Below are 23456 nucleotides of genomic sequence, written 5' to 3' on the forward strand. Positions count from 1 at the left end.
AAATATACACTTTAGAGCCCATGTTTACTGAAACATTTTTCTTGTTTTGGTCCATACTACGACGTGTTGAAATATGGAAACCAGAGAGCTCGTTGTACAAGATATTTGTTTAACATTATCGACAATGAATAACTGCTCATAGCTCTTGAAATATTCATTTTAATTTCCACGTTTTCTAGACTGTTCTGCATCGAATAATCCTTCCTGTCACATACATGAATGTTGACTATTCCCCCTTGGACAGTCTGTACAAATCCCCATTGAAGATAAACGACTGTTTCATTGATCTTTTCGGGTGTGTGAGAAATGTAATATGACTGACAACAACGTGAGCAATCTGGAAAACCTGTGTTGTTCTACTTGTGTAGACCAATGTGTTCTTCCGTTCCTGATGCTCAATTCGAGTCTCATTCCCGTACAGCCATCAGTGAGCCGGCCGTTGTGGCCGAGCGGTTCTAGGCGCTTCAGTCCGGAACCGTGAGACTGCAACGGTCGCAGGTTCGAGTCCTGCCTCGGGCATGAATGTGTGTTATGTCCTTAGGTTGGTTCGATTTACGTAGTTCTCAGTTCTAGGGGACTAATGACCTCAGATGTTAAGTCCCATAGTGCTCAGAGCCATTGTGAGCCATCAGTGAAGTTGCGGTTTTGATGCATCTTACGAAAATGGAACAGCAGAATTTCCAGCAAAGTTATGCGATTAAGTTTCGTGTTAAACATAGAATGTCCGAGAGAGTCACCTTTGAAGAGTTAAAACAGGTTTATCGGCAATATTTATTATCAAGAGATCAAGTTTTCGTTTCTGGAAGGCCGAAAATACGTTGCAGATGAACCTCGCTCAAGAATCAAAACAATGCTGATTTCCTTTTTTAACAGTAGGGGTATCGTACATTAAGAGTTAGTTCCTCCAGGACAAACTGTCAACCATCCTTGAAAGGATAACGAAAATGGTGAATCGAGTGAGACCGGACATAGCAGAGAAGTAGATGCTGCTCGGTCACAACAGCACGCGTCACACGGCCAATTCCATTACGGAATTTTTGACCTAAAAACGCATTCCCGTTGTTCCAAAACCTCTTACTCACCTGATCTGAGTCTTTGTAATTTTTTTTCTTTTCCCGTAGCTGAAAAATGTTTTAAAGGGCGAAATTTGGGGATTGTGGAGAACATTCAAAAGTTGTTGTTGTTGTTGTGGTCTTCAGTCCAGAGACTGGTTTGATGCAGCTCTCCATGCTACTCTATGCTGTGCAAGCTTCTTCATATCCCAGTACGTTCTGCAGCCTACATCCTTCTGAATCTGCTTAGTGTATTCATCTCTTGGTCTCCCTCAACGATTTTTACCCTCCACGCTGCCCTCCAATACTAAATAGGTTATCCCTTGATGCCTCAGAACATGTCCTACCAACCGATCCCTTCTTCTAGTCAAGTTGTGCCCCAAACTCCTCTTCTCCCCAATTCTATTCAATACCTACTCATTAGTTATGCGATCTACCCAACTAATCTTCAGCATTCTTCTGTAGCACCACACGGCGAAAGCTTTTATTCTCTTCGTGTCCAAACTAGTTATCGTCCATGTTTCACTTCCATACATGGCTACACTCCATACAAATACTTTTAGAAACGCCTTCCTGACACTTAAATCTATACTCGATGTTAACAAATTTCTCTTCAGAAACGCTTTCCTTGCCATTGCCAGTCTACATTTTATATCCTCTCTACTTCGACCATCATCAGTTATTTTGCTCCCCAAATAGCAATACTCATTTACTACTTTAAGCGTCTCATTTCCTGATCTAATTCCCGCAGCATCACCCAATTTAATTCGACTACGTTCCATTATTCTCGTTTTGATTTTGTTGGTTTTCATCTTATATTCAAAAGTATGTGGCAGAAATGTTGAAGACCCCACCAGTTGAACCCTTTCTGCGCTGCTGCGAAGACTGGTAACAACGACTGCACCAGTGTATGGATGCCGAAAGGTAAAAAAACCTGTTGTTTGAAAAAAACAACAACTCTGACTTTGGTAGGAAAAGAAAACATCACTTTTCTTGCACACTTCGTGTGTAGGACAGTTCGTATTGGAGCCCTACTCTCATATGGTACAGAGGAATCGCAACTACATTTATTTCGACCCGTGTCTTTGCTCTCTGACAACATTGCATTCGACAAATAAAGCGAGTATTTCCATCGAGAACGTCACATATTTACGCGTTGCCTTGAAGGGAGCAAACGTTTCGCCGCTATAGGACGGGCTGCGCTGCGCGATGTTTTCACGCCAAAGACAGAGTAGGCGAGGCCTGCGTTTGCGTCCTGGAAAATAAATGTGGCGGCCTTTGTGACGTCGCCATGCGGCGCGGTGGGCTTGCCGTGTAGTGCTACCCGTTGCGCGGGCCGCTCGCTTTTGAAGTCCGAGCGGAGGCGCTAGGAGTGGGCGCCCCGCGACGTTTGCGCGCCGTAATCCCGCGACAATATTACGCGCCGAAGAAGCGGGCCGGAAATTACGACCGGCTCCGCCTTGTACTGCGGGCGCGTTTGCGGCCGAGCCGTCTCAGGGCGTGGATGTGCGGCGCCGCACGGCTGCGCCCTCGCTTTGTCACTGCCCGGGCGCCGCTGCTGGATGAAATTTACATTTTAATGCCGCGTCTGCTAATACAGCTCATTATCACCTTTTGTAAGAAACAAGCGCAAATACGCCCGTTTGCCGTCGGCATTCGTGGAAATGCCGAATGCGATAGCCTGCGCATTCCAAATGCGGCTGTGTTTATTTATGAGCGTTGTCTATGACGTCAAACAAAGCGCGGCCCTGGCAGTAAATGCAAAAACAGGAGATCACCGTTTCGTCTAACTCTTCTCCCGTTTTCGGGATCATACAAAGAAGCGCTTAATTTTGAACACGACAATGTATTTACACTTGGAAATTCAACTAGCAGACAAATGGTTTCCTTGTCCACTTGTGACGTTACAACGCTTCCATATCCATATCTACATCTACATCTACATCCATACTCCGCAAGCTACCTGACGGTGTGTGACGGAGGGTACCTTGAGTACCTCTATCGGTTCTCCCTTCTATTCCAGTCTCATACTGTTCGTGGAAAGAAAGATTGTCGACATGCCTCTGTGTGGGCTCTAATCACTCTGATTTTATCCTCATGGTCTCTTCGTGCGATATACGTAGGAGGGAGAAATATACTGCTTGACTCCTCGGTGAAGGTACGTTCTCGAAACTTCAACAAAACCCGTACCGAGCTACTGAGCGTCTCTCCTGCAGAGTCTTCCACTGGAGTTTATCTATCATCTCAGTAACGCTTTCGCGATTACTAAGTGATCCTGTAACGAAGCGCGCTGCTCTCCGTTGGATCCTCTCTATCTCTTCTATGAATCGTATCTGGTACGGATCCCACACTGTTAAGCAATATTCAAGCAATGGGCGAACACGCGTACTGTAACCTACTTCCTTTGTTTTCGGATTGCTTTGCCTTAGGATGCTTCCAATGAATCTCAGTCTGGCATCTGCTTTCCCGACGATCAACTTTATATGATCATTTCATTTTAAATAACTCCTAATACCTACTCCCAGATAAGCCATGGAATTAACTGTTTCCAGTTACTGACTTGTTGTATTGTAGCTAAATGACAAGGGATCTTTCTTTCTATGTATTCGCAGTACATTACACTTGTCTACATTGAGATTCAATTGCCATTCCCTGCACCATGCGTCAATTCGCTGCAGATTCTCCTGCATTTCAGTACAATTTTCCATTGTTACAATCTCTAGATATAGCACAGCATCATCCGCAAAAAACCTCAGTGAACTTCCGATGTTATCCACAAGGTCATTTATGTATACTGCGAATAGCAACGGTCCTACGACACTCCCCTGCGGTACACCTGAAATCACTCTTACTACGGAAAGCGCGGGGTCCGCTTTAGAGACGATTCTATCGTAGATACTCTCGGACTTCAAAAAATAAGTTACACGTTTTTGCGGCAGAGCAAGTAACTTTTGCTGAATGCTGCACTACATATCAAAGTGACGCAGATAGATGACACTATTTTTCAACACACTCACCAATTCTATGCAAACAACGTCGGAACTTACTACCAATCGTTCCATTCCTTTTTGATAGAAATCGGGTCTTCGGTCACGGGGCCATTCGAGAACGGCTCCCCATTGTCAGAAAACCTGACATTTCTGCGAATCATTTCCTCCACTGTCTGGACATCGTCGTCTGAGCTGATGCCGTTCGCCTTACTTCCCAAAAAGCATCTCACACGGCTGTGCTTTGGAAACCATATTTGCTGTGAAACACAATTAGCTTTTTACTCACACTAAGAGTTGAGTTCTATTGACAAGGGATTTCAAATTGATTCTGTATTTCTAGATTTCCAGGAGGCGTTTGACACTGTGCCACACAAGCTGCTTGTAGTGAAATTGTGTGCTTATGGCATATCGTCTCAGGTATGTCACCAGATACGTGATTTTCTGTCAGTATCATCAAAATCTTCAATGAAAATGGTTTACCAATTGGAGTGTTGCCAGTGTTCAATTTCTCAAATGTCTATTGCTGCAAATAAGTGACATACTCAGTTATATCTGACAAGTGTAACAGTTACATTTTACATTACTTTATTAGAGGTTACGTAATATGGTTCTTTATTTTTTTCATTCAGGCAGAACTTTATACAAGTGTTAAGAGTTTAACAGAAATCTTGAGTTCCAACTATGAGAGCAAAGGTGCACAGAGGTTAGTTTGCTTTGTAATTTAGTTTCCGAATATTTTACTATCCTCCTCTTAATTTTTAAAGGCATCATCTGATGAAATGTTATTAATGAGACTATAAACGTAATGATACCGTTTGTGTGAACTGAAACTAAAATATATAAACAAGAAAGGATTATTTCTAAATTCAATGATATCTCGTAAACATTAGACGCAGGTGAAGAAGTGGCTTCTGTCTTCCTAGACTCACAAAAAGCTTTGGACACTGCATCACGCCTTCGAGTACAAATTAAAATACGATCATGGGGTGTATCTTCGCAAATATGTTTAATTTATTCGGTGAAAATTTGACAAATGGAACCTGTACCGGAAGGCGAATGTTAAATATCGGATGTGCTCCATCGGAAGCATAATAGAATCTCTAATGCTGTCAGCACATATTAACGAATTATGAAATGTATGAGCGCAGTTTCTGATTGTTAGATTGTTGTTGTTGTTGTTGTTGTTGTTGTTGTTGTTGTCTTCAGTCCTGAGACTGGTTTGATGCAGCTCTCCATGCTACTCTATCCTGTGCAAGCTTCTTCATCTTCCAGTACTTACTGCAACCTACATCCTTCTGAATCTGCTTAGTGTATTCATCTATTGGTCTCCCTCTACGATTTTTACCCTCCACGCTGCCCTCCAATGCTAAATTGGTGATCTCTTGATGACTCAGAACATGTCCTACCAACCGGTCCCTTCTTCTTGTCAAGTTGTGCCACAAACTCCTCTTCTCCCCAATTCTATTCAATACCTCCTCATTAGTTATGTGATCTACCCATCTAATTTTCAGCATTCTTCTGTAGCCCCACATTTAGAAAGCTTCTATTCTCTTCTTGTCCAAACTAGTTATCGTCCATGTTTCACTTCCATACATGGCTACACTCCATACAAATACTTTCAGAAACGACTTCCTGACACTTAAATCTATACTCGATGTTAACAAATTTCTCTTCTTCAGAAACGCTTTCCTTGCCATTGCCAGCCTACATTTTATATCCTCTCTACTTCGACGATCATCAGTTATTTTGCTCCCCAAATAGCAAAACACCTTTACTACTTTAAGTGTCTTATTTCCTAATCTAATTCCCTCAGTATCACCCGACTTAATTCGACTACATTCCATTATCCTCGTTTTGCTTTTGTTGATGTTCATCTTATATCCTCCTTTCAAGGCACTGTCCATTCCGTTCAACTGCTCATCCAAGTCCTTTGCTGTCTCAGACAGAATTACAATGTCATCGGCGAACATCAACGTTTTTATTTCTTCTCCATGGACTTTAATACCTACTCCGAATTTTTGTTTAGTTTCCTTTACTGCTTGCTCAATATACAGATTGAATAACATCTGGGGCAGGCTACAGCCCTGTCTCACTCTCTTCCCAACCACTGCTTCCCTTTCATGCCCCTCGACTCGTATAACTGCCATCTGGTTTCTGTACAAATTGTAAATAGCCTTTCGCTCCCTGTATTTTACCCCTGCCACCTTTAGAATTTGAAAGAGAGTATTCCAGTCAACATTGTCAAAAGCTGTCTCTAAGTCTACAAATGCTAGAAATGTAGGTTTCCCTCTCCTTAATCTATTTTCTAAGATAAGTCGTAGGGTCAGTATTGCCTCACGTGTTCCACCATTTCTGCGGAATCCTAACTGATCTCCGCCGAGGTCGGCTTCTACCAGTTTTTCCATTCGTCTGTAAAGAATTCGCGTTAGTATTTTGCAGCTGTGACTTATTAAACTGTTAGTTCGGTAATTTTCACATCTGTCAACACCTGCTTTCTTTGGGATTGGAATTATTATATTCTTCTTGAAGTCTGAGGGTATTTCGCCTGTCTCATATATCTCGCTCATCAGATGGTAGAGTTTTGTCAGGACTGGCTCTCCCAAGGTCGTCAGTACTTCCAATGGAATGTTGTCTACTCCCGGGGCCTTGTTTCGACTCAGGTATTTCAGTGCTCTGTCAAACTCCTCACGCAGTATCGTATCTCCCATTTCATCTTCATCTCCATCCTCTTCCATTTCCATAATATTGTCCACAATTACATCGCCCTTGTATAGAACCTCTATATACTCCTTCCACCTTTCTGCTTTCCCTTCCTTGCTTAGAACTGGGAATGCATCCGTGCTCTTGATGTTAATACAAGTGGCTCTCTTTTCTCCAAAGGTCTCTTTAATTTTCCAGTAGGCAGTATCTATCTTACCCCTAGTGAGATAAGCCTCCACATACTTACTTTTGTCTTCTAGCCATACCTGCTTAGCCATTTTGCACTTCCTGTCGATCTCATTTTTGAGACGTTTGTATTCCTTTTTGCCTGCTTCATTTACTGCGTTTTTATATTTTCTCCTTTCCTCAGTTAAATACAATATGTCTTCTGTTACCCAAGGATTTCTACTAGCCCTCGTCTTTTTACCTACTTAATCCTCTGCTGCCTTCACTACTTCATCTCTCAGAGCTACCCATTCTTCTTCTACTGTATTTCTGTCCCCCATTCCTGTCAATTGTTCCCTTATGCTCTCCCTGAAACTCTGTGCAACCTCTGGTTTAGTCAGTTTATCCAGGTCCCATCTCCTTAAATTCCCACCTTTTTGCAGTTTCTTCAGTTTTAATCTGCAGTTCATAACCAATAGATTGTGGTCAGAGTCCACATCTGCCCCTGGAAATGTCTTACAATTTAAAACCTGGTTCCTAAATCTCTGTCTTACCATTGTGTAATCTATCTGATACCTACTAGTGTCTCCAGGATTCTTCCATGTATACAATCTTCTTTTATGATTCTTGTACCAAGTGTTAGCTATGATTAAGTTATGCTCTGTGCAAAATTCTACCAGACGGCTTCCTCTTTCATTTCTCTCCCCCAATCCATTTTCACCCACTATGTTTCCTTCTCTCCCTTTTCCTACTCTCGAATTCCAGTCACCCATGACTATTAAATTTTCATGTCCCTTCACTACGTGAATAATTTCTTTTATCTCATCATACATTTCATCAATTTCTTCATCATCTGCAGAGGTAGTTGGCGTATAAACTTGTACTACTGTAGTAGGCATGGGCTTCGTGTCTATCTTGGCCACAATAATGCGTTCACTATGCTGTTTGTAGTAGCTTATTTTTTTATTCATTATTAAACCTGTTCCTGCATTTCCCCTATTTGATTTTGTATTTATAACCCTGTATTCACCTGACCAAAAGTCTTGTTCCTCCTGCCACCGAACTTCACTAATTCCCACTAAAGCTAACATCAACCTATCCATTTCCCTTTTTAAATTTTCTAACCTACCTGCCCGATTAAGGGATCTGACATTCCACGCTCCGATCCGTAGAACGACAGTTTTCTTTCTCCTGATAACGACATCCCATTGAGTAGTCCCCGCACGGAGATCCGAATGGGGAACTATTTCACCTCCGGAATATTTTATCCAAGAGGACGCCATCATCATTTAACCATACAGTAAAGCTGTATGCCCTCGGGAAAAATTACGGCTGTAGTTTCGCCTTGCTTTCAGCCGTTCGCAGTACCAGCACAGCAAGGCCGTTTTGGTTAGTGTTGCAAGGCCAGATCAGTCAATCATCCAGACTGTTGCCTCTGCAACTACTGAAAAGGCTGCTGCCCCTCTTCAGGAACCACACGTTTGTCTAGCCTCTCAACAGATACCCCTCCGTTGTGGTTGCACCTACGGTACGGCCATCTGTATCGCTAAGGCACGCAAGCCTCCCCACCAACGGCAATGTCCATGGTTCATGGGTGTAGGTTAGATTACAATCCCGATACCTGCAGGGAAATTTCAATTTCGTCATTGTACGGTCGTAGGCAAATGCAGAAATTCTTGCACAAAATTTCCATTAGATGTAATGAAGACAGAAGAAACAAATGTAGGGCTGTGATGGATGAAAATGGCAATATGTTGGATGACGATGATGAAGTTGCAAGAAGATGGAAACAATATATAGGAAAACTGTACAGCGGACCAGACCTGTCTGAAAACATCATGGAAGAAGAAACAGAAGTAGATGCACACAATATAGGTGAACCTATATTAAAGGTAGAGTTTGAACTAGCTCTGAAAAAATTGAAAAACAACAAATCGCCTGGTATAGACAATATCCCAGCCGAACCTCTGAAATCTGGAGGAGCAAAACTGAATCAGGAGTTGTATAATATTGTTTTCAACATGTACGAGCAGGGTAAAATTCCTACTGACTTTGAGAAAAACATTATGGTCCCCATTCCAAAGAAGGCAAATACTACAAGATGTGAAAATTATAGGACACTGAGCCTAGTTACTCACGCCTCTAAAATATTAACCTCAATTATCCTAAAACGCATAGAACAAAAAGTCGAAGCTACACTCTCCGAAGACCAGTTTGGATTCCGGAAAGATAGAGGAACCAGAGAAACAATACTTGCTCTAAAACTAACAATAGAGAAACGACTAGATAAGAATCTGAAAACATACATAGCTTTCGTAGATGTAGAGAAAGCCTTTGATAATGTTAAATGGCATAAGATGTTAGAGGTACTCAAAAAAGTAGGAATAGACCATAAAGATAGAAAAATGATATGGAACCTGTACAAAAACGAGACAGCAGTTATCCGTGGACGGACAAAACAAGAAGAGGTGCAGATACGGAAAGGTGTGGCAAGGTTGCGCACTATCGCCTGTTATCTTTAACGTATACATTGAAGAGGCGCTGAAAAAAGTAAGGGAAAATTCACAGACAGGTGTAGTAATTCATGGCCAATGAATAGATATGATAAGATATGCCGATGATATAGCTGTCCTGGCTGAAAGTGGAGAAGATCTAGTAGTCCTACTGAATAGAATGGATAAAGTTATGGGTGAAGAATATAATATGAGAATTAATAAAGCAAAAACAAAAGTAATGGCATGCGACAAAGAAGATCAAGTGAAAGTCCAAGTTCATGTAGGCAATGAACTGCTTGAACAAGTTGACAAATTTACTTATCTGGGCAGTAATATTACCAGGGATGGAAGGAGCAAGGCAGAAGTGAGAAGTAGAATAGCTCAAGCAAAGGCTGCTTTTAACAAGAAGAAAAACACATTAACATCTAAGAGCATCAGCCTTGAAACCAGGAAAAGAATTTTGAAATCATATGTGTGGAGTGTGGCATGCTATGGGTGTGAAACATGGACTCTTGGGACAGAGGAACAGCAGAAGCTAAATTCTTTTGAAATGTGGTACTATAGACGCATGCTCAAAATAAAATGGATCGACAAGGTCACAAACGAAGTGGTTCTGGAAAGAGCAGATGAGAAGAGAAGCTTCTGGAGTTTCATTGTTAAAAGAAGAGTACAATTTACAGGCCATCTATTAAGACATAAAGGACTCCTGAACACAATCATAGAGGGATATGTCGAGGGAAAAAGACCAAGAGGAAGACCACGACTTAGGTACATGGATCAAATCGTGAAAGATGTGGGATGTAACACCTACAAAGAAATGAAGAGAAAAGCTGAAAGACGCACAGAATGGAGACAAGCTGCCATTGTAGCTGTTGCAAACCAATCCTTGGATTGACCACTACAGAAGAAGATGAAGAAGTAACGAAGCACTCTTTAAATGTGGATAACTGTAAGTTACTGCCTGTAAAAAAAAAGAGATAGGATGAAATAGTATCCTCTTACAAGGTTAACAATGAACATTTTGAACACGACATTACACAATTGTTTAGGTATACTATATGAAGCGACAAGAAATGGGGCTACAACGTAAAAATCAATTTTAGGGAAGGCAATGAGAGCCAATTTTTTTATTGGAAGGATTATAGAACACTGCACTGAATCTTGTGATTTATTTGTCCATATTTCTGTATGGATACGTTGGCATATACACTGAAGAGCGAAGGACACAGATATACCTGACTAATATCTTGAAGGGGACCCGCGAGCACTCAGAAGTGCCTCAACACGACGTGGCATGGACTCGAATAATGCCTGAAGTGGTACTGGATGGAACTGGCACCTTGAATCCTGCTGGGCTCTCCATAAATCCGTAAGAGTACAAGCGGGTGGAGATCTCTCCTGAACAGCACGTTACAAGGCGTCCCAGATACCCTCAATAATGTTCACGTCTAAGGAGTTTGGTGGCCAGAGGAAGCTTTTACAATTATAAGAGTGTTCCTGAAGTCACTCTGTAGCAATTCGGGACGTGTGAGGTGTCACATTGTCCTGCTGGAATTGCTCAAGTCCGTCTGAATGCACAATGGACATGAACGGATACAGGTGTTCAGACAAGGTGCTTACGTACGTGTCACCTGTCAGAGTCGAATCTAGAAGTATCAGGGGTCCCATATTACTCCAACTGCACACGCCCCCTACCATTACTTAGCCTCCATCAGCTTGAACAGTCCCCTGCTGACATGCGGGACCATGGGATTCATGAGGTTGTCGCCATACCCTTACGCGACCATCCGTTAGATACAACTTGAAACGAGACTCGTCCGATCAGCAACATGTTTCCTGTCATCAACAGTCCAATGTCGGTGTTGATGGATCCAAGCGAGGCGTAATGCTATGGGTCTTGTAGTCATCAATGGCACACGACCTTGTTTCGTTGAATGGTTCGCACGCTGCAGCAGTTTGAGGAAGGGTTGCAATTCTGTCATGTTGAACGATTTTCTTCAGGAGTCGTTGCTCCCATTCTTGCAGGATCTTTTTCCGGCTGCAGCGACGTCAGAGATTTGATGTTTCACCGGATTCCTGATATCACGATACACTTGTGGAATTGTCGTAGGTGAAAATCCCCACTTCATCGCTACCTCGGAGATGCCGTGTCGCATCGCCCGTGCGCCTACTATGACACCACGTTCAAACTCACTTAAATCTTGATAACCTTCCGTTGTAGCAGCAGTAACCGATCTAACAAATTTCCCAGACGCTTGTTGACTTACTTAGGCGTTGCCGACCGCCTCGCTGTATTCTGCCCGTTTACATATCTCTGTGTTTGAGTACGCATGGCTATACCAGATTCCTTGGCTGTTCAGTGTATAAGCAGTTTTTGGCTCCCTCTGATTTTCGTCTCTTTGCTCAAACGCATTTCTGGCTCTGAGGGCAGCAGTTTGGCATAGACAACCAGCTGCAGACCAGCACAGAGTATTAGTGGAACGCACAGGCGTTTACGTATGACGTGGGACAGAAAAATTTGTACAATGCTACGACAAATATCTGAGTCGAAACAGCGACTATGTAGAGAAATACCTCAAAATTTTAGTTATATGTTGCAAATAAAATGTTTTCTACTTTCATTATTCGTGCCCCTTTTTGCAAACGACAGGTCCAGCTTTTTCGGCAGCTCGACGTGGCGAGATGGAAGTGAAATCGCGGTTGTAGTGAAAATAAGTAAGAGAATATGTAATTTTGTTCACAGTAAAACTGACCCTTTCCAGCAGAGCAAGCTTCCACTTTCAGACACAGCATCAAAGGAAGAAAAAGATCTTCGTAAAATAAAATTTACAATTTCGTTCATAAACAAAAATAAAAATATTTCTTCTTTTCTCTTAGTTTAGGCATACTTCCTTTGGCATTAGTTCTCTTGAACGAAATACCTTTAAATTACCAGTTAAAGGAGGTTAGTTAATAGCTTATGATACATTCTAGGAAAACAGCGTAATAAATACCGCAAAATATGTGTATATGAATCCAGTGCCCCGGGTGTAACATTAGATACATGGTAGAGGTGGTTCAAGAATTCTTAAACACACAATGGGCATTGGGCGCATTTAGATTCAGGATCTTTGTCAAATTTCTTTTCGCCATGTTTACTCACCTAACACGTAATCTGCGTGTACTAACTATGAAGACTTTTTTTTACATAAGCAACATTTTGTGCAAGAGGGATCTAGATCAAACGACGTTTACAATACAGAACGAAGACTTAATACGGTTTCTTAGGGTACAGTTGAAATAAATTTCCTGACCGATTAACACTATTAGGCTAACAGAACACGAAACCACACCCTCACCATCTACAACTACGTTTTATATCAGCTGATATAACCAAACACCCGCAAGGTCGTGCTCCAAGCTTCTAATCCTTCCAGTATTTCCACACTATAAGCATTGTCTTGTATACTTCGCCTGACTTCTAGTTTTGGGAGAAGGGAGGCTATGTAAGGCAAAGGCAGGCTAATCGCATTTGTTCTGTTGCTACGGATCACTTGTATGGTTATTCGAAGAAAGTAAAGCAACAAATTGCTGTGAATAATTATCTGATGATTGATTAAAAAGCAGACGATTTTTTCATTAAAATTAAAATTCTGTATCACTAAGGTATTTAAAAATTTTATTGTCTACCCCACTTCCTCTGTCCCTCTCCCCCCCCCCCCCCCCCTAAATGATCAGTGAGCTACAAAATTAATAAGGGAAGTGAGTTTGCTAAAACATAGGTGATGCTTCTTGTGTCCGTTCATATGTTGTAAAAGAACATAGGTCTGCCATGCTGTCTCGACTTGTCGGTAAGCTTCGAATTTTGCTATGTTACCCTTGGGTATCGAAGACAACAGATTTTGCTCATATTTGCGTACTGAAGTTTGTTGTTAATTATTCTCTGCTATTAGTACAAACAGCGTAGTGTAGAATACTTTTTAAATATAATGCCTTGCTCTACTCTTTTCATATACTAGGTGAGAGTAATGGATGATTAGAGGCTTCAGTGCAAGAGACAGTCCGTTGTAGAATGAAATGAAACTGAGTGAAGAGTTTCTGTGGATCCTTCTTCTAAATTTAGGATTTAGATTTCCACGGGATAGTAGACGTCAATCTTCGAGGCTGTGTTACTTCAGGAAAGAAGAAAGGATAGTTTTGATTTTTCAGTCAAAGACGCAGTCATTAGAAACGCATTCAAAGTTTTAAATGGTCAAGGACATCAAAGGAACGTCCCATCGTCTCATTTTCGTAGAATCCATCCTGGCATTCTCGTTAATCGATATACAGGGCGCCTCATAAATGAGGAAAAATATGTCGTGAAAATTGTCACACACTGAGCTACAAACATAAATTCGTTTTCCGCATGTTCCTATGTCAATAAATGACAATGCAATTGAATGGTAAAAATCTGGAAATATGAAGTGGACTTTTCTGTGTCAATGTGCGCCAACATTGGCCAAGGGGCAGATCAGCAACACGGCATAACACACTAGTGTTGTAGGTAGTCTGGCCGCTCACGAAAAGGCGAGGCATGCGACGTCAAGCGACCATCTGCGTGAGACTGCGAGAAATGACAGCGCCCACATCTATGTCGTACCGGTTACGCTGGCCGGTATTACCTATCGTGGTTAGTTGGCATAGGGAAAGGAACGTGAGGAGGGGCTGCACTAACGTACATGCACGTTTTATAATTTGGTTCTTATGTCCCAGACTTAGTTTAGCCGGCCGCTGTGGCCTAGCGGTTCTTGGCGCTTCAGTCTGGAACCGTGCGATCGCTACGGTCGCAGGTTCGAATCCTGCCTCGACAAGGATGTGTGTGATGTCCATAGGTTAGTTTAGTTTAAGTAGTTCTAAGTTCTAGGGGACTGATGACCTCAGATGTTAAGTCCTATAGTGCTCAGAGCCATTTGAACAATTTTTGAACTTAGTTTCAAAAAACGAGTAAATAGATCCAGAATACAAAATACAACTGCACAGGTATGTGGATATTAATACAGACAAATACACTCCTGGAAATTGAAATAAGAACACCGTGAATTCATTGTCCCAGGAAGGGGAAACTTTATTGACACGTTCCTGGGGTCAGATACATCACATGATCACACTGACAGAACCACAGGCACATAGACACAGGCAACAGAGCATGCACAATGTCGGCACTAGTACAGTGTATATCCACCTTTCGCAGCAATGCAGGCTGCTATTCTCCCATGGAGACGATCGTAGAGATGCTGGATGTAGTCCTGTGGAACGGCTTGCCATGCCATTTCCACCTGGCGCCTCAGTTGGACCAGCGTTCGTGCTGGACGTACAGACCGCGTGAGACGACGCTTCATCCAGTCCCAAACATGCTCAATGGGGGACAGATCCGGAGATCTTGCTGGCCAGGGTAGTTGACTTACACCTTCTAGAGCACGCTGGGTGGCACGGGATACATGCGGACGCGCATTGTCCTGTTGGAACAGCAAGTTCCCTTGCCGGTCTAGGAATGGTAGAACGATGGGTTCGATGACGGTTTGGATGTACCGTGCACTATTCAGTGTCCCCTCGACGATCACCAGTGGTGTACGGCCAGTGTAGGAGATCGCTCCCCACACCATGATGCCGGGTGTTGGCCCTGTGTGCCTCGGTCGTATGCAGTCCTGATTGTGGCGCTCACCTGCACGGCGCCAAACACGCATACGACCATCATTGGCACCAAGGCAGAAGCGACTCTCATCGCTGAAGACGACACGTCTCCATTCGTCCCTCCATTCACGCCTGTCGCGACACCACTGGAGGCGGGCTGCACGATGTTGGGGCGTGAGCGGAAGACGGCCTAACGGTGTGCGGGACCGTAGCCCAGCTTCATGGAGACGGTTGCGAATGGTCCTCGCCGATACCCCAGGAGCAACAGTGTCCCTAATTTGCTGGGAAGTGGCGGTGCGGTCCCCTACGGCACTGCGTAGGATCCTACGGTCTTGGCGTGCATCCGTGCGTCGCTGCGGTCCGGTCCCAGGTCGACGGGCACGTGCACCTTCCGCCGACCACTGGCGACAACATCGATGTACTGTGGAGACCTCACGCCCCACGTGTTGAGCAATTCGGCGGTACGTCCACCCGGCCTCCAGCATGCCCACTATACGCCCTCGCTCAAAGTCCGTCAACTGCACATACGGTTCACGTCCACGCTGTCGCGGCATGCTACCAGTGTTAAAGACTGCGATGGAGCTCCGTATGCCACGGCAAACTGGCTGACACTGACGGCGGCGGTGCACAAATGCTGCGCAGCTAGCGCCATTCGACGGCCAACACCGCGGTTCCTGGTGTGTCCGCTGTGCCGTGCGTGTGATCATTGCTTGTACAGCCCTCTCGCAGTGTCCGGAGCAAGTATGGTGGGTCTGACACACCGGTGTCAATGTGTTCTTTTTTCCATTTCCAGGAGTGTACAATACAGCTGAACAAATCGAAACTAACATAGAAACACATGATCAGAATCTGCAGTGGTGGTTTATCAGTACCGTTCGAAATGACGGCCACGATGTGTTGAACTTTCGCAGGAAGGATTGCTGAACACGATCCAACATATCCGTATCTCTTTGCGTAATATCACAGGTATATTGTATTCTGCGTTGAAGGGTGTTGACATCAACAACCACTCCTTCATAAATCACAGATTTCAGATGGCACCACAAAAGACATCCAGTGGCTGCGGGTCTGGCGATCTTGCTGACCATGCTACAGGTCCCACACGACCCATCCATTCTGAAGGGAAGGCATTATTCAGGTGGCGTCGCATTGTGCCGCCGAAGTGAGCGGGGGCACCATCATGTATGTACCACAGGTTCATACGAGAGGCCAAACTAACGTCTTCCAACAGTTCTGGTAATGTAGCACCCAGGAAACGCAGATAACGCTATCATGCAAGCCTTTGTGGTAGCGCATGTAGCCCTATGAGACGGTGATCAATAATACCACACCAGATATTGACACCGCATCGCTGTTGGTACTCCCGTATCACTGTGCTGTGGGGGTTTTCTTCCGACCACTCGTGCCAATTATCCGAATTCACTATACCCTCGTTCGTGAAATAGGCTTCATCGGTGAAGAGTTTTGTTCGGGAAAAATGCTGGTCGTGGGTTCTACGCCATAGGATAAAGTTGCGGAAGTCCAGCCTCCTCTGGTAGTCTTTCGGCAATAATGCCTGTACCTTCTGCATGCGAAAGGGATGGTAATGGTTTCTATGGAGTATTCGCATAACAGTAGACTGTGACATTCCGACCGCAGTGGCGAGAGACCTGGTGCTTATTGTTCGGTCCTCCGCAACAGTTTGTAATACGTTTTCTTCGTCATCCGCACTGTACGTCGACGGTCGGCCAAGGCCACTTAATCCTGGAGGTGCTACACATGCACCATACTCCCTCAAGCGCCTGTCCACAGAAGAAATCGTTATTGCGGATGGAAGGCGCCTGCTAGGAAACCTCTCGTGATACAGTTGCCTTGCAACGTCAGCTCTTCCATGTGCAAGCCCTTTGGTGAGGTGGATGTCGAAGTATTCCTTGTTTGTGAAACTTGCCATGGTACTGTAGTATTGCGACGCGGCGGTTAGCAGCTGCCGACATGACGAGTATCGGGCAGTGTGAGCAGCGCAGAGGTGTTGTAAACACGTCATGCACGCATTGGTTTTACTTCCGCCGTTGACCACTCTTTCCGCTCACAGGACACACATTCCATAACATGGGACTATACACTCCGTTACCGCTGGCAACGTGTGTTTCGCAAGTTAACATACAATTTCTCGTTCATTACGATGGGATTTGTTCTTTCTCGTATCTTTCAAACGCTGGCAGACACATATCAGCTCATTGGTGTGTCATGTGTTGAATCTATGGGTGAATGACATGTCGTGATCGTCAGGCTCGTGGGTATCTCGTTCAGTGGTTAACAGGTGTTTTTGTTTTACGTACACAGTGCACCGAGGAGAGCGAAATTAACAGCGGTACGTCACGTGTTACGCACAGCAGCATGCGGTCCTCGACATATTTGTACTCATTTACGTCTCATCCTGTATAGAAAGCACGGAAGGTGAAAACCAAAGTGGATGGACAGTGATTTGAATCCTGCTTCCCGAGACTGAAATCGAATGTCTTAACCCGTTCTCCACCACTCAGGGCACCCAATTAAGACTTTCCAATTATTCTGTGATATTGTACTGTCAGTGAAATTAGCCACTATCCAATCGACGTGTGCGTAACACTATAAATACCCTGTTACATTGATATGATATTGATTGCACATGCTTTGAAAGTAATCTCTTAGAGAACAGAAAAGCCTACTGCAAGGAATTTGTGGCGTAATCACGTTGTAAATCCCGGTAGCCTCTCTATGAGTCCTAGCCTTACATTTCATTTACCTGTTAACCTACAAATTAATCTGCTTATATGTAAAATTGATCTGTCATCAAGGGTTCCACATCCAGAAATTCGTATTGCATGACAGTCTCTTGTCGTGATTCACTGCATGCGTAATCTACATCTCGTGAAGTAGACAACTTCGCATTCTTCTGTATATTACTTTCCAATGTTTTCACCCAGTTCGTCAGACTAAACATTACGACCTGTATCATTATCTTCTGACAGAGAGCTGAAAGAGACAAGTCGAGCCGGCCGAAGTGGCCGCGCGGTTCTGGCGCTGCAGTCTGGAACCGTGAGGGCGCTACGGTCGCAGGTTCGAATCCTGCCTCGGGCATGGATGTGTGTGATGTCCTTAGGTTAGTTAGGTTTAACTAGTTCTAAGTTCTAGGGGACTAATGACCTCAGCAGTTGAGTCCCATAGTGCTCAGAGCCATTTGAACCATTTTTTTATACAAGTCGAAACAAGAACCCGGGAGTAGACAACATTCATTCGAAATTACTGAGAAATGGAGAGCCAACCACGACAACCATTCCACCTGGCATCTAAAATATGCTAGACAGGAAAGATACCCACTTTCAGAAGGATATAATAACTCAGCTTCAAAATTATCAGTTTCATAAGTTACGTTAAACATGACAAACTAATTGTTTGCAGAAGATTGGGGAAAAGTGTAAGAAGTGAACCTTACGAATATGAATTTGGGTTGTGGGGAAATGTAAGAATACTCGAGGCAATGCAGCCCCTAGCACTTTTATGAGAAGATAGATTGTAGGAAGACAAAATTAACTTTATATAATTTGTATATTTCGATTTAGCTTCTCGTCATGTTGACTGGAATATACTCTTAGAAATTCAAGCAACGCCGCTAAGAATCAGTGAGTTAAGCATTGTAACCAACTTATACAGAAACCGACTGCAGATGTAAATTCGAAGTCACGAAGGAGAAACAGTAGTTAAAAAGAGAGGGAGTGAGGGAGGGAGGGAGGGTTGTAGCCTATCCCTGATGTTATTCAGTATGAACACTGAGCAAGCAGTTATAGAAACTTAGGTAAAATTTGGAAAGAGAATTATCGTTCAGGAAGAGGAAATTATAAACGTAAATCTGTCAGAGACACTAAATAACTTAGCAGAGCGTTGAACAGAGTGCATACTGTCTTGGAAAGGGTTTGTAAGATGAAACTGAAGAGATTAAAAGAATATAATTAATGCTCAAGGAATTAGATTAGAAAAGGCAGACATGATATAGGAAGAGAAACGTTTCTGAGCAGTAGACGTTTGTTAATACTGAATGTAAAATTTATATTACGAAGTGTTAGCTGAGGTTTTTCTATGGAGTGTATTCTTGTGTGGAAGTGAAAAACAGATGATAAGTAATTTAGACATGAAAATAACCAAAGGATTTTGTAAAGTGTTGCCAGGGGAGAATGCTGAAGATTAGATGGGTAGATCTAATAAGTGTTGAGAAGGTACTGGATGTATTTTGAGCGTAAAGATGTTGACTAACAGAAGGGATCAGTCGACTGGACACATTCTAATTTAACTAGGAATCGTCAGTTAGGTACTGGAGGCTAGTGTAGAGGGTAATATCATAGATGGGAATCTAGACAAGACTGCAGTAAACGACTGCATCTCCATGTCGGTTGCAGTATTTGCGTAGACACGAAGAGGTTTGCACAGAGTAGACTGGCTTAGCGAGCTGCGTCAAACAAGGTCTCTAACTGAACCATACCACCATCGACAACAATTTACATCTACATTTATACTCCGCAAGCCACCTAATGGTGTGTGGCGGAGCGCACTTGACGTGCCACTGTCATTACCTCCCTTTCCTGTTCCAGTCGCGTATGGTTCGCGGGGAGAACGACTGTGGGAAAGCCTCCATGCGCGGCTCAAATTTCTCTAATTTTACATTCGTGATCTCCTCGGGAGGTATAAGTTGGGAGAAGCAATATATTCGATAACTCATCCAGAAACGCACCCTCTCGAAACCGGGACAGCAAGCTACATCGCGATGCAGAGCGCCTCTCTAGCGGAGTCTGCCATCTGAGTTTGCTAAACATCTCCGTAACGCTATCACGCTTACCAAATAACCCTGTGACGAAACGCGCCGCTCTTCTTCGGATCTTCTCTATCTCCTCTGTCAACCCGACCTGGTACGGATCCGACACTGATGAGCAATACTGAAGAATAGGTCGAACGACTGTTTTGTAAGCCACCTCGTTTGTTGATGGACTACATTTTCTTAAGACTCTCCCAATGAATCTCAACCTGGCACCCGCCTTACCAACAATTAATTTTGTATGATCATTCCACTTCAGATCGTTCCGCACGCATACTCCCATATATTTTACAGAAGTAACTGCTACCAGTGTTAGTTCCGCTATCATATAATCATACAATAAAGGAACCTTCTTTCTACGTATTCGCTATACATTACATTTGTCTAGCAAAGGGTCAGTTGCCACTCCCTGCACCAAGTGCCTATGCACTGCAGATCTTCCTGCATTTCGCTGCAATTTTCTAATGCTGCGACAATAACAATGACGACTACAACAACGTTATTTCACTTCCCAGGTAACTCCACCATCTAGAAAAATGCTTCCTGGACAACATAAATCCGTGCTTGAAGACGCTCAGCCTGTCAGTAATTCCTCAATACCTTCGCAAACCTCACTACACATATTTTACTAAAGGCTTTTCCGTCTCGGTCATTGAAACAGAATAATGTTAGAATAAAAGATGACCAACTCTTTATTGAAACGACGGGAGAGGTATTCTCGGATTATTTGCTCAAACTGAGGTCGTCGTCACGTTACGAAAGAAAGATCTGTTCGCGTCGCATTCGTTACGACGCCGTGGCCAGTGCAGGTCGTTACCGTCGACACAATGGAGCTCCAAATCTCCGCCGGGCCAACCCGGAACGTTTGATTTATCCCTCGGAACGCTGGCCTGCGCATTGTCTACCGGCACCGCCTGCGTCAAAACGACCGATAAATTATGGCCGCGCAGCCTTTTAAGCGACCTTTACCTCCCCGGAATTCCCTTTCTGCTACCTCCCCCTCTTCCCCGCACCGCAACCCTGCCCCTCGCTAGTCGGTCACAGCTCCGACGTCCTTTTTCTGTCCTCGGCGCCCTCTGTTTCCCGTCACGAAGATAGCCGCCGCTGACAGCCCTGTCTGGGGACTCGCCCCTCGCCGACTATCGCCGGCGCCTGGCGAATAATGGCACGGTGTGTGTGTGTGTGTGTGTGTGTGTGTGTGTGTGGTTGTGTGTGTGTGTGTGTGGTGGCAGCCCTGAGGGACGGCTGAAGGCGGCGGCGCGCTGTCGGCGGAGCGGGGAATCCCCCAGCCTGCGGTCAGCCCGCTCCTCTCCGATTGCCGATTGTTCGGCTTAATTGGGGTTCCGGCTGGCCCCGGCGACGCCGTAAGGAAGCCTGGCAGCGCGGTGCCCTCTTCGCAGCCCCATTGGACGGCAGCGAGCGGCCGAGCGGCCGGCCAGTGCAGATAACGACCGCTCTAATCCCCCGGTGCCGAAAAACGCGTCCGGCGCACAAAACTGGCGACCGTGCCGGCGGTCGGCTCATCCGCAGTACAGCGGCGTACTCCAGAATTCGTTTTCACCTTTTTTCCGGAAAATCCCTGGATGAATAATTCAAGGCCGCCGACGGTAAACAATTTGAAACACAGTAATACTTATTGCAGCCACTGCGAGTTGCTGAGCTTTTCCCACGTAAAATGTCTTTGTTTCCACTCGCACCTGCTACTGTGGTGTCCGGATTACGGTTTAAAACACAGCACCCCTTCTCGCTTCCATGCGATGTACTCGTGAGAAAGTGAAAGGGATAAAACCTGTTTCAAAAAATATAAAGCTACAGATTTCTACTTCATTTTACTTTTCAACACATTTTCAGAATCTGAGCATCTCGCGGTATCGCAAATAGAAAATTGATCATAGTCATTATTATACACTTCTGGCTATTAAAATCGCTACACCACGAAGATGACGTGATACAGACGCGAAATTTAACCGGTAGGAAGAAGATGCTGCGATATACAAATGATTAGCTTTTCAGAGAATTCACACAACGTTGGCGCCGGTGGCGACACCTACAACGTGCTCACATGAGGAAGGTTTCCAACCGATTTCTCATACACAAACAGCAGTTGACCAGCGTTGCCTGATGAAACGTTGTTGCGATGCCTCGTGTAAGGAGGAGAAATGCGTACCATCACGTTTCCGACTTCGATAGAGGTCGGATTGTAGCCTATCGCGATTGCAGTTTATCGTATCGCGACATTGCTGTTCGCGGCGGTCTAGATCCAATGACTGTTAGCAGAATATGGAATCGGTGCGTGCTGGATCCCGACGTCCTCGTATCACTAGCAGTCGAGATGACAGGCATCTTATCCGCATGGCTGAGCGAATCGTGCACCCACGTCTCGATCCCTGGGTCAACAGATGGGAACGTTTGCAAGACAACAACTATCTGCACGAACAGTTCGACGAAGTTTGCAGCAGCATGGACAATCAGCTAGCAAACCGTGGCTGCGGTTACCCTTGAGGCTGCATCACAGACAGGAGCGCCGGCGATTGTGTACTCAACGACGAACCTGGGTGCGTGAATGGCAAAACATCAATTTTTCGGATGAATCCAGGTTCTCTTTACAGCATCATGATGGTCGCATCCGTGTTTGGCGACATCGCGGTGAACGCACATTGGAAGCGTGTATTCGTCATCGCCATACTGGCGTATCACCCGGCGTGATGGTATGGGTTACACGTCTCGGTCACCTCTTGTTCGCATTGACGGCACTTTGAACAGTGGACGTCACATTTCAGATGTGTTACTACCCGTGGCTCTACCCTTCATTCGATCCCTGCGATACCCTACATTTCAGCAGGATAATGCACGACCGCATGTTGCAGGTCCTGTACGAGCCGTTCTGAATGCAGAAAATGTTCGACTGCTGCCCTGGCCAGCACATTCTCGAGATCTCTCACCAACTGAAAACGTATGGTCAATCGTGGCCTAGCAACTGGCTCGTCACTATGCGCCAGTCACTGCTCTTGATCAACTGTGGTATCGTGTTGAAGCTGCATGGGCAGCTGTACCTATACACGCCATCCAAGCTCTGTTTGACTCAATGCCCACGCGTATCAAAGCCGTTATTACGGCCAGAGGTGGTTGTTCTGGGTACTGATTTCTCAGGATCTATGAACCCAAATTGCGTGAAAATGTAACCACATGTCTGTTCTAGTATAATATATTTGTCCAATGAATACCCGTTTATTATCTGCATTTCTTCTTGGTGTAGCAATTTTAATTGCCAGTAGTGTATTTGTTTGGCCTAATTTTATCATTTATGCAGTGTTAGTTGTATACCAGTCACAATAACACCTAATCTTGTAAAGCACTGCAGTGTTGAAACCGATCTTTGGATTGTAGAAACCATTAATTTACGATAGTATAAGAATCTACAACTACAGTACATCAAAAACAGTACTCTGAAAAGTATGATAGCAATTCTGTCATACCGTTTATTAACCCTCAGTCAGTGTCGTGGATGTGTTATTAAATAAACCGCGTCGAGGAATGTTTACATACCCCACACTCTTACTGCAATTTCTAGACAGGTATT

The sequence above is a fragment of the Schistocerca americana genome, chromosome 3, assembly GCF_021461395.2.
Source record: "Schistocerca americana isolate TAMUIC-IGC-003095 chromosome 3, iqSchAmer2.1, whole genome shotgun sequence".
NCBI classification, from domain to species: domain Eukaryota; kingdom Metazoa; phylum Arthropoda; class Insecta; order Orthoptera; family Acrididae; genus Schistocerca; species Schistocerca americana.